The sequence below is a fragment of the Pelophylax lessonae genome, assembly GCF_965119305.1.
Source record: "Pelophylax lessonae genome assembly, chromosome: 4".
Lineage (NCBI taxonomy): Eukaryota > Metazoa > Chordata > Amphibia > Anura > Ranidae > Pelophylax > Pelophylax lessonae.
The window spans coordinates 387,317,835-387,330,397 of record NC_138771.1 but is presented as its reverse complement, the minus strand read 5'-3'; positions in this window follow the sequence as shown (position 1 = coordinate 387,330,397).

Genomic DNA, 12,563 nt, shown 5'->3' with positions numbered 1-12,563 from the left:
CAGTGTAGTTGCTTACCGCACTTCTTGTCCTGTTTGGCTCGATTTCCCTCATTTGCTGCAACAAAAAATAGCCTCCATTGCGTAGTATAGCATGTGTGAGGTAAAAGCAGGTGTAATATCCACTCACATAGTAGGAGTTCACTCTCAGGCATGCCTGAGAGTCCCTGCATGCCTGAGAGAGTTGCGGTAAGCAACTACACCCAGTGGTGATCCACGGGCTGCTATCTTCTTACTGTATAGGCACTTACTGTGTAATTGATACACTGGCTCACAACAAAGCACCAAAGTACTAACCAAGTGGTGACACTATAAGGTTCCAATGTATGCACACATGCACTTTATAATGGTATAATTGTAGTGCTAACATCGCATTGGTTTTAAAACAGGTTGGTTTTAAATCGCACGGCACACAATTTTAAAACGCACAGCATATGTTTTAAAACGCACAGCACAGGTTTTAAAACACAAAAGGTTTTATAAAAACGCACAGCATACATTTTATCTTCACATTTTATTTGCACGGTTTTAAAAAAAAAAAACGCACAGCACAGTTTTTTGGTGATAGCGCCTAGCACCAACAATTTTGCACTTTCTTAATGTATTTACCGGCTGCTGTCACTTCTGGCTGATTTATGAAAAAAAATAAAATATTTTTTGCTGTAAAAAAAAAACATTTAGGGCAACTTTTTCAAGTGCAATACTTCTGTTATGACATTGTCCATGTGCTGGGACTATTTGTGCACAGCTAGTACGTCTTTTGTGGCTGCAAATATGACCTAAAGGTTTTTAAAGTTCGCCTCCCATTAAAGTCAATGGTGCCCGCCACGAACTCGCGGTTCGCGGACTTTTGAGAAAATTTGCGGCTGGCGTTCGCGAACCGCCCCGGCCGATGTTCACCCATCACTACACAGGACATGGTTCCAGTAATCCATGTCCTTAGTCTGCTTGTGTTCAGCAAACTGCAGGCTTTCTTGCGCATCATCTTTTGAAGAGGCTTCCCTCTGGGACGAAAGCCATGCAGTGTGCAGCGTATGGTCTGAGCACTGACAGGCTGACCTCCCACCCCTTCACCTCTGCAGCAATGCTGGCAGCACTCATACGTCTATTTTCCAAAGACAACCTCTCAATATGACACAGAACACATGCACTAAACTTCTTTGGTCGACCATGGTGAGGCCTGTTTTGAGTGGAACCTGTCCTGTTAAACCGCTGTATGGTCTTGGCCACCCTGCTGCAGCTTAGTTTAGGGTCTTGGCAAACCTCTTATAGCCTAAGCCATCTTTATGTAGAGCAACAATTCTTTTTTCAGATCCTCAGAGAGTTTTTTTTTTGCCATGAGGTGCCATGTTGTACTTCCAATGACCAAATGAGAGAGTGAGAGCGATAAAACCAAATTTAAGACACCTGCTCCCCATTCACACCTGAGACCTTGTAACACCAATGAGTCACATGACACTGGGGAGGGAAAATGGCTAATTGGGCTCAGTTTGGACATTTTGACTAAGGGGTGTACTCACTTTGTTGCCAGCGGTTTAGACATTATTGGCTGTGTGTTGAGTTATTTTGAGGGGACAGGAAATTTGCACTGTTATACAAGCTGTACACTCACTACTTTACATTGCAGAAAAGTGTAAGTTCTTCACTGTTGTCACATGAAAAGATTTAATAAAATATTTACAAAAATGTGAGGGGTGTACTCACTTTTGTGAGATACTGTATTAATTACACAGGTTCTGAGGCGGATATAATGCATATAAGGCACCAAGAGAGTTTAATCACTACCTTAATCAGCTACAGAACCTGTGTAGTTAATGTGTGTCCTGGTTTAAAGGAATGAAGTGGCAAGCCTATTTTACCCCACTTCCTGACCAGAGCTCTTTTTGCAATTTGGCACTGCGCTGCTTTAACCGCTTGCCGACCGCTCACATGGAGCGTTCTGCGGCAAAGTGGCTTGTTATCGTCCAGCGACGTAGACCTGCTTCGCTGGACTTCTCCCCTTGTGGGCGGCACGTGCGCCGCCGGAGGCTCGCTCCCGCTGTATTCAGACACAGCGGGAGTCGGGCCAGGGGAGGAGAGGCGGTGATCACCGCCGCTCTTCCCCGATCGTCGGCGATCGAGTGAGGAGGTCCGCCCGCTTGTGTAAACAAAGCGGGCAGATCTCCTATGTGACAGGCAGGGACATATTACAGGATCCAGCATAGCTGAACCTGCGATCTGTGCCTGTGCCACACAGTGCCCTCCCCCCACACACGTCAGTAAGCACCAGGCATATATTTAACCCCTTGATCACCAATAAAGTTAACCCCTTCCCTGCCAGTGTCATTATTACAGTAACAGTGCATATTTATAGCACTGATTACTGTAGGAATGTCACTGGTACTCCCAAAAGTGTCAAAAATGTCAGTTAGGGGTCCGATCTGTCCACCGCAATGTCGCAGTCCCGCGGAAAAAAATCGTAGATCGCCGCCAGATCGCCGTCAGGTCGCCGCCATTACTAGTTAAAAAAAAACAAAAAAAAAAACCATAAAAATGACATAAATTTCCCGTAGTTAGTAGCTGAGATAACTTTTGCCCAAACCAATCAAAATACGCTTATTGCGATTTTTTTTTACCAAAAATATGTAGCAGAAAACAAATTGGCCTACAATGTTAAAAAATTTAGATTTTTACATTTTTTTATGGGAAATTTCATATAAAAAATTTTGAAAAATATTGTTATTTTTTCAAAATTGTCGCTCTTTTTTTGTTTATAGCGCAAAAAGTAAAAATCTCACAGGGGATCAAATACCACCAAAAGAAAGCTCTATTTGTGGGAAAAAAAGGACATAAATTTAATTTGGGTACAGCATCGCACGACCGCGCAATTTTCCGTTAAAATAACGCAGTGCCGAATTGCAAAATATGGCCTGGTCAGGAATGGGGTAAAATCTTCCGGTCTTAAAGCGGTTAAAAATACGCTCATTGAGAATTTTTTTGTCAAAGACATGTAGCTAAATACATTTTGGCCTAAATATATGACAGAAATTGAATTTCCTGACAGACTCCATGGCAGCATACGTTCGGGTAGGCCCCGCCTCCTCTCCTACCTCATAGGACCCCACTCCCATAAATCTTTGCTCCCTTTCAGCATCAGTGTTCTTTTTTCGTCCTCCTCATACATACGGTGTTATGTTCCTACTTTTTCAGTCCTATACTTTGAAGCAGAAGGGGTCGAGGAGCCTCCGATAAGCTCTGGCTATTAGCAGGGTATGGAGGGGGCAATGGAAGAGACCCCTTGCAGGAGCTTGGGGGTCTGGCCGAGAGAGCCCTGCTGCCGCGGGTGGCCTGTATTTGCCCGAAGATATGGACCGGTGGTGCACCTCTGGGACCCTTCTCTGCTCTGGGCAGGGTGGTAAGCCCTGTTATGGGACATCTTTTTTACTTCATTTTGTATTGCAGTGCTTATTCCTTTGTGTGAATCAGTGTCTTTAGGATGTTTTACTTACTTTTTTGGTTGAGTGCGGGCTGGGTTTCACATTTGTTCACGGTCCACTTTATTCCCTGCTTTCTGTGTCCGGCGGCTCCCGGTCTCGCCGTGGCCGCGTCTGCGGCCGCCGCTTCCGGGTTGCGCGGCGCTTCTGCGCATGCGCGGTAGCCGCCGGGCACGGGATTTGGTGCGCATGCGCGGGGATGACGCGTTCGCCGTGCCGCGAGGCGGCATATTTAAATCCTGTTTGTCAGAGCTGGTGGGAAGGTCGGCACGTTGATACAGCCTCCCCCAGACTCTGACTGGCATTATACAGGTAAGAATCTTGATTTTAAAAGGATTTTTTGGCAGTTTTGCTTCTCTTGAAATTAGTGGTACAGAATGTGTCCTTTTTATATCTGGCTGTAGGAAGAGTTTTTGTTTCACCTTCTGTTGTTGTGATCATGGACGCTTCTCCGCCCCCTAGTGGCCAGCCCGCTCATACCAGGTATGTGCTGGGCATTTAAGGGGGGGGAAGGTCTCTGTGTTTGCTCTTATGTATTGCTATATATCTCTCTCTCCAGCTCTTCTAGGTCTGATCAGCAGCCTAGCGCACGCAGCGATGACAGACGTTCAAAGTCGCATCACCGGCACTCCTCATCTAGGTCCAGACGCAACTCCCCCCATAATAGGGGACGTGATGGCAAAACTTCTGGTTCAACACATCATGGCCATTCTGAGCGCCCGCACGGGAAGAAATGCTGGGGATGTGGTACCATAGTAACGGATGGTTCTTCTCTGTGTAAACCCTGTTATGCCCAAGCTACGGGTGAAAGGGAGAAGTCGGACCATCATATTGAGGAAGTGGTGCGTAGAGTCCTTAAAGACTCTCTAGCTGAGTTACAGAAGCCGAGTACTTCGGCAGGGCCATCCCGCTCTCCGGAAAGAGATCTTCTGGTTCAGGATCCTTTTGAGTCCTCCCAACCCAGCCATCCTTCTATCCTTCCGTCAGAGTCCGATTCTGATTCAGATGACTCCGGTTCAGGATTTGAGTTCAGCCTTGTCTCCCCTCTAGTGAAAGCGGTGAGAGAAGCCCTTGATTGGGAAGAACCAGCTGTCTCCTCCCCGAAACAACGAAAATATTTCAAGCAGCTATGCAAAGAGCGCTTGGACTTTCCATTCCTAGGGGAGCTGGGAGATATAATTACAGAAGAGTGGAAAGGAAAAATTCCCTGACCACAAAAATAGCGAAGTTGTATCCATTTAAACAAGAAAAGGTGAAGTACCTGGAATCTTCCCCAAGTGTGGATGCAGCTGTGATGCGTTTGGTCAAGCATGTCACCCTTCCAATGTAAGGGAAAAAGCCTCTTTTAGGGATCCGTTGGATAGGAGGATCGACGCTGATCTTAAACGAGCATATCTTTCGGCCGGCATGGCCTGTAAGCCAGCTTTGGCTTTGGCTACAATTTCAAAAGCCATGGAAGTCTGGATTAATGCCCTCGAGGGCACTCTTGGAGGAGTTTCGGAAGAAGTGCTCCAGAGCTCCCCAATCCAGGAGCTGAAGATGGCTGCGGGTTTTCTGGGGGAGGCGTCTCTAGACACCATTCGCCTTTTGGCTCGAGTTATGCTGGCTTCGGTTACGGCTAAACGCGCCCTTTGGCTTAGGCCTTGGGTTGCTGATGCTGCTTCCAAACAGGCATGGTGCCGAATTCCCTTTGAGGGTTCTTCCCTCTTTGGGAACAAGTTGGATGCAGCCATATCTCGGGCCACGGGTGGAAAATCTGGGTTCCTCCCTCAGGATAAACGCCCAGGCGCTCAGAAGCGCTCTTTTCCGAGAAGACAAACTACCAATCGTGCCAGGGAAGCACGAAGCTACAGACTGGGCAAGTCCTACGGAAGAGGTTGGAAGTCAAGGCAATCCACCTTCCAGAAAGGCTCTAAAGGCTCTTCGTCTGGTGACCGGGAGGCCACCAAATCCTTTTGAGGTTGGGCCCGTCCAGGCCTTACCAGTAGGGGCCAGGTTGCTCCAATTTCGGGAGGTCTGGGCGGCCTCGATCCAGGATCCCTGGGTGTTAAACATCGTGTCCCAGGGACATTTGTGGGCGTTCGACAACGTTCCCAAACCCAGGTTTGTCGCAACCTCACTTCCTCCTTCGGCAGAAAAAAAGAAGATTCTTCTCGCTTACGTGGATTCCTTACTGGTTCAGCGTGCTGTTGTGCCAGTTCCCGAGGCAGAACAAGGTTTGGGAGTCTATTCACCTCTGTTTCTCGTCCAGAAGAAGAACGGCACCTGGCGTCCGGTAATAGACCTCACATATCTCAACAGGTCTATCCATCAAGAAAGGTTCAAAATGGAGTCCCTAGTCACCATACAACATTCGATTCTCCCAGGAGATTGGTTGGCATCGATCGACCTAAAAGACGCGTACTTCCACGTTCCTGTGGCAAAAGAGTACCATCAGTTCCTCCGATTTGCTGTGGGTCATGCTCACATGCAATTTACGTGTCTTCCCTTCAGGCTCTCAACTTCGCCTCGCACGTTCTCCAAGACCTTGCTGGCAGTTGTGGCTCTCATCAGGACCAGAGGCATCAGATTGCATCATTATCTGGACGATCTCCTCCTTCTGTCCCAGGACAGACATCAGTTACTCTTACATCTGGAGCAAGTGACATCTACGCTTCAGGAATTCGGTTGGATTCTGAATCTAGAAAAGAGCCATCTGGTGCCTACGCAGTCGCTGGTGTTTCTCGGGGCACTGTTCAACACGGTGAAGTGCACCATTTCCCTGCCAGAAGAGAAAATTCCTGTAGTCCAGAGCAGGGTGTCTCACGCTATCGCTGCCTCTCGTCTCACTGCTCGTCAGTGTCTAAAGGTAGTAGGGATGCTTGTAGCCACCTCGCCCATGGTGAAGTGGGCTATGTGGAAGCTGAGACCCTTCCAGAAGGGGTTTCTCCAACAGTGGACGACGGAGAATTTGTCACAAGTTATTCACCTGACTCCATTCATGAAGGGATGCCTTCCCTGGTGGTTACGTCGTACAAATCTGACCAACTGCCACTCAATCGCTCTGATTTCCTGGATAACGATAACCTCCGATGCCAGCAGTACCGGTTGGGGAGCCCACTGTCTGACCGAAGTGGCACAAGGCAGATGGAACTTCCCAGGTCACGGAGTAGTGTCCAACGTTCTAGAACTACGAGCCGCCCTCAAAGCACTCCAGACTTTTCACCATCTAACACAGGGGGCCTCAGTGCTGTTAAGGATGGACAACACCACGGCAGTGGCTTATGTCAAGAGGCAGGGAGGAACACGCAGTTTGTCTCTCCTCCAAGAAACAGAGCCGATCATGACATGGGCTCAGCATCATCTGGCCAATCTTTCAGCGGTTTTTGTTCCGGGAGTGTTGAATGTGGAGGCAGACTTCCTATCCCGTTTCCAACTAGACAACAACGAGTGGTCCCTCCATCAGGAGGTGTTCAACTGGGTGCTGTCCCTGGGGATTTCGCCGGAAGTGGATCTGTTTGTGAGTCCACGCAACAAGAAGCTTCGGAAGTACTACACGAGATTCAGAGATCCTCGAGCTTTCGGAGTGGATGCCCTCACGGACAGGTGGAACTTCCAGTCTGCTTATGCATTTCCACCAGTACCAATAGTACTCCAATTCCTGCGGAGACTGAAGATGGAGGAAGTAGAGATCGTGGCAATAATCCCCTTCTGGCCCAACAGGCCATGGTTTCCCCTGCTGTCCCTTCTCAGCTTCAGGGATCCAATTCCTCTACCTCTCAGGTCGGACCTTCTATCTCAGGGTCCTACTCTGCACCCATGCCCTGCACGGCTGCACCTCAGGGCGTGGTTCTTGAGAGGGGGAGGTTGGAAGCTCTCGGATGTCCAGAAGAGGTGATCCTGACTCTCATGAGTTCAAGAAGACCTAGCACAAACAGGGTATATGAGAGGATATGGGCCAGGTTCATGAGTCATCAGGCCCAGAGGTCAGGTCCAGTAGGTACACCTACTATTCAGCAGATTCTAAGTTTCTTGCAATCTGGTCTGGATCTGTCCCTCTCAGTTAGTTCTCTCCGGGTGCAAGTATCCGCCATTTCAGCCTTCACCGGAATTCAGTGGGCAAGTCATTATCTGATTCAGCAATTTTTTAAGGGCGCAGTCAGGCTTAGGCCTCAGAGAAGGCCGAGATTTCCAAAATGGGATCTTCCATTAGTTTTGGACTTTTTTTCTTCAAAGGATGTTGCTTCCATGTCTATCAAGGAGCTTACGTTGAAGACAGCATTTTTGGTGGCCATTACCTCCGCTAAGAGGGTCTCTGAGATACACAATTTGGGTCACAAAGAGCCTTTTCTGACCTTTTTTCAAGACAGGGTGGTCCTACTCCCTATGCTGGGGTCAAATCCAAAGTGACCTCCGTCTTCCACGAAAATGCTGAGATAGTTCTTCCCACCTTCAGAACTGATGAGGAATCTTCAGTCCATCCTCTAGACGTGGGCAACACTCTAAGTCAATATTTGGAGGCCACATCCTCCTTCCGCCAATCGGATTTCCTTTTCGTTCTGCTCCATGGCAAAAAGAAAGGAATGCGTGCTTCTTCTAGAGCAGTGGCTGCGTGGATCGTTCAGGCTATCCAATGGGCGTATAGAGCGAAGGGCTTGGCTCCTCCAGAGGCGATTACAGCTCACTCTACAAGAAGCGTCGCTACGTCTTGGGCAGCTTCCAAACACGTCGCGCCTGACGTGATCTGCAAAGCAGCATCCTAGTCATCTGTCAATACTTTCCTTTCCCATTATTGTATTGAACCTGCTGCTTTATCTTCTGTTAATTTTGGCGTACAAGTTTTGTCAGTTGACAGTGCCAATTAAAGTTTTCTTTGTTCAGCATCTTCCCACCCGGGAGTGTATAGCGAGTTATTTCCCGAACGTATGCTGCCATGGAGTCTGTCAGGAAAACGGAAAATTGATATCAAATACTTACCGTAATTTTCCTTTCCTGATGGACTCCATGGCAGCAGGAGTCCCCTCCCAATTCCTGAGTAGGCTAGTTACAGAACACTGATGCTGAAAGGGAGCAAAGATTTATGGGAGTGGGGTCCTATGAGGTAGGAGAGGAGGCGGGGCCTACCCGAACGTATGCTGCCATGGAGTCCATCAGGAAAGGAAAATTACGGTAAGTATTTGATATCAATTTTCCATTATATTGGATATTTTTTAACTGTCAAAGTAGAAAAATATTATTATTTTTTCAAAATTGTCGCTGTTTTTTTATTAATATCGCAAAAAATGAAAAGCACAGAGGTGATCAAATACCACCAAAAGAAAGCTCTGTTTGTGGGAAAAAAAGGACGTAAATTTTGTTTGGGTACGGCGTTGCATGACCGCGCAATTGTCAGTTAAATTCGCAGAGTGCCAAGTTGCAAAAAGTGGCCTGGACGTAAAGCAGGAAAATCCTCCGGTCCTAAAGTGGTTAACTGATAATTTCACGGTCATGCAATGCTGTACTAAAACACAATTTGCATATTTGCATACTTTTTTTTTTACCACAAATAGAGCTTTAGTTTATAGCTGCCTATCTCATTTTTTGAGGTGCTAAAATGTCATGGCAGTACAAAATCCCCCAAAGTAGACACCCCAAGGAATTTGCAGAGAGGCATGTTGAGCCCATTGAATATTTCATTTTTTTTTGTCACAAGTGATTGAAAAATGACAAAAAAAAAATTCATTGAAATCATATATTGCTCACACATGCCATGGGTATATGTGGAATTACACCCCAAAATACATTCTGCTGCTTCTCCCGAGTATGGGGATACCACATGTGTGAGACCTTTTGGGAGCCTTGCCGCGTACAGGACCCCGAAAACCAATCAAAGCCTTTAGAATTTAAAAGGGCGTAAATTGCTAATTTCAATTCCTCACTACCTATAACAGTTTTGGTGGCCATGAAATGACAAGCTAGCCCAACCCCTGCCCAAATTACCCCATTTTGGAAAGTAGACACTCCAAGCTATTTGCTGAGAAGCATGTTGAGTATTTTACAGATCTTGAAAAGATTGAAAAAAAAATAAATAAAAATAAAATACATTTTCCTTTTATTTCTTTATTTTCCAAAACAAATGAGAGCTACAAAATACTCACCATGCCTTTTAGCAAATACTGTGGGGTGTCTACTTTCTGAAAAGGGGTAATTTGTGGGGTTTGTGCTATCTTGGCATTTCATGGCCTCCAAAACTGTGATAGGTAGTGTGGAGTGAAATCAACAATTTATGCCCTTAGAAAGCCTAAAGGCAGTGATTGGTTTTTGGGGTCCTGTACGCGGCTAGACTGCCAAAAAGTCTCTCACATGTGGTATCCCCATACGAGAAGCAGCAAAATGTATTTTGGGGTGTAATTTACTTATACCCATGGCATGTTTGAGCAATATACAGTGGCGGCTGGTGCTCAAAATTTTTTTGGGGGGGGGAGGGGAGCAAACAGAAAAATGTAATAGGCATTGCTTTGCGGCAAAAAACGTTGCAAAAAATTGCATGACTTTGAGGTCATAAAAAGTGTGAAAGGGGCCTTTAGTAATCAAAGTATAGTGTGCCCCCTTCAATGCAGAGTGACCACAGCGTGCCCCCTTCAATGTAGAGTGACCACAGTGTGCCCCCATCAATGCAGAGTGACCACAGTGTGCCCCCTTTCAATGCCGAGTGACCACAGCTTGCCCCCTTCAACGCAGAGTGACCACAGCATGCCCCCATCAATGCAGAGTGACCACAGTGTGCCCCCATCAATGCAGAGTGACCACAGTGTGCACCCTTCAATGCAAAGTGACCACAGCATGCCCCCTTCAATGTAGAGTGACCACAGCATGCCCCCTTTCAATGCAGAGTGACCACAGCATGCCCCCTTCAATGCAGAGTGACCACAATGTGCCCCCATCAATGCATAGTGACCACAGCATGCCCCCATCAATGCAGAGTGACCACAGCGTGCCCCCTTCAAAGCAGAGTGACCACAGCATGCCCCCTTCAATGCAGAGTGACCACAGCATGCCCCCATCAATGTAGAGTGACCACAGCGTGCCCCCATCAATGTAGAGTGAGCACAGCATGCCCCCATCAATTTAGAGTGACCACAGCGTGCCCCCTTCAATGCAGAGTGACCACAGCGTGCCCCCATCAATGCAGAGTGACCAAAGCGTGCCCCCATCAATACAGAGTGACCACAGGGTGCCCCCATCAATGTAGAGTGACCACAGCGTGCCCCCATCAATGCAGAGTGACCACAGCCAGCCCCCATCAATGCAGAGTGACCACAGCATGCCCCCTTCAATACAGAGAGACCACAGTGTGCCCCCTTCTATGCAGAGTGGCCACATAGTGCCCCCTTCAATGTAGAGTGACCACAGTGTGCCCCCTTCAATGTAGAGTGACCACAGCATGCCCCTTTCAATGCAGAGTGACCACAGTGTGCCACCTTCAATGCAGAGTGACCACAGCGTGCCCCCTTTCAATGCAGAGTGACCACAGCGTGCCCCCATCAATGCAGAGTGACCACAGCGTGCCCCCATCAATGTAGAGTGACCACAGTGTGCCTCCATCAATTCAGAGTGACCACAGCATGCCCCCTTCAATGTAGAGTGACCACAGCGTGCCCCCTTCAATGTAGAGTGACCACAGCGTGCCCCCTTCTGGCTCTAATCACATGCTTCAGAAGAAAAAAAAAACCCCATTAAACTCCATGCGTCTGGTGCCCCGCATGTAGATTATGAATATGATATGTGTCATCGCATAAAAGGAAACATTGATCACCCAATGCATAAACTTATCCTGAAACAGAAATTACCCTTTTACATTTAAGGTAATAGGTTAGTAAACAGAATAGAAAAGTGCTTAGTGCATATTGTGCAAAAAATATTAAAGTGCAAAATCATCGAGGAGCTGAGTATTAATGTCCTATCCAATGTGGGGTCAATGAGTATTGACTACCTCCACAATTTGGAGACGGCTCACACAAAAATAGTATAAATGTGGTGCTCCACCAAAACAAATTAAAAGCTTATATTAAAGTGCAATTATAAAGTCCACTTAATGAAAAAAAGAGATGTCCAAATAGTGAAAATGTTGATCCCCTAGTGTATATTCAACAAGTTCACCAACACTGTGTGGCATCAACAACCTGGAAAGGAGCTTGGACATTACCTATCAGGCGCTGGCAGGGGCCAGCATAGAGGAGGGAGGAATAGAGGAGACGCAAGCAGCAGAGGTACGCAGCTGGGTGACTGTTAGGAAGGGTAGAGGGATGAGTGCCAGGGAGGCCAATCCTGAGTTGGTACACCCTAACAAATTTGCCGAGTTGCAGGTTGAGGGGGATATCAAATCAGGGGTGGCAGAGCTGGAGCATGCACCCTCCCCCAGCTGCCAGGGGAGGGACGGCTCCAGGAAGAAGGGGGGCCGTAACTCAGGAAAGGTTAGAAAGGTTGTGGTAGTTGGGGACTCAATTATCAAGAGGACAGAGAGGGCAATCTGTAAAAAAGATCTCGTGAACCGAACAGTATGTTGTTTACCGGGCGCCCGCGTTCGGCATATCGCAGATCTGGCAGACAGATTGTTGTGCGGGGCTGGGGATGACCCAGCGGTCATGGTGCATGTGGGCACTAATGACAAAGTAAAAGGTAGGTGGAGGATCCTTAAGAACGATTTCAGGGACTTAGGCAATAGATTGAGGAAAAGGACCTCCAAGGTGGTTTTCTCTGAAATCATCACCGGGCATATAGTCACTTCCGCATTCTCAGACAAAAACTTGTCAGCACTACCTGACGGATTTAAGCCTCGTTTTCAAACAGAGACACGTGCACATAAGACTCCTATCCAAAATGAAAAATAAAAATTAAGTTAAAATTAAAATATGACAAAGATAGATCTATGGAAAACTTTATGAAGCGTTACCCCCAATTTTATTTAATGTGAATTGAAGTACCCTCAAGGTTTACATACAACGAAAAATCATAAAGTAAAATATGGGTTAAGGGTTAGGTTGAAAACCATCGACCCCTGAAAACAAGAAACTAAAAGATAAACTAATTACTCATAAAGAGACAGCAGAATATATTTCCCTTTCCTCCAACTTG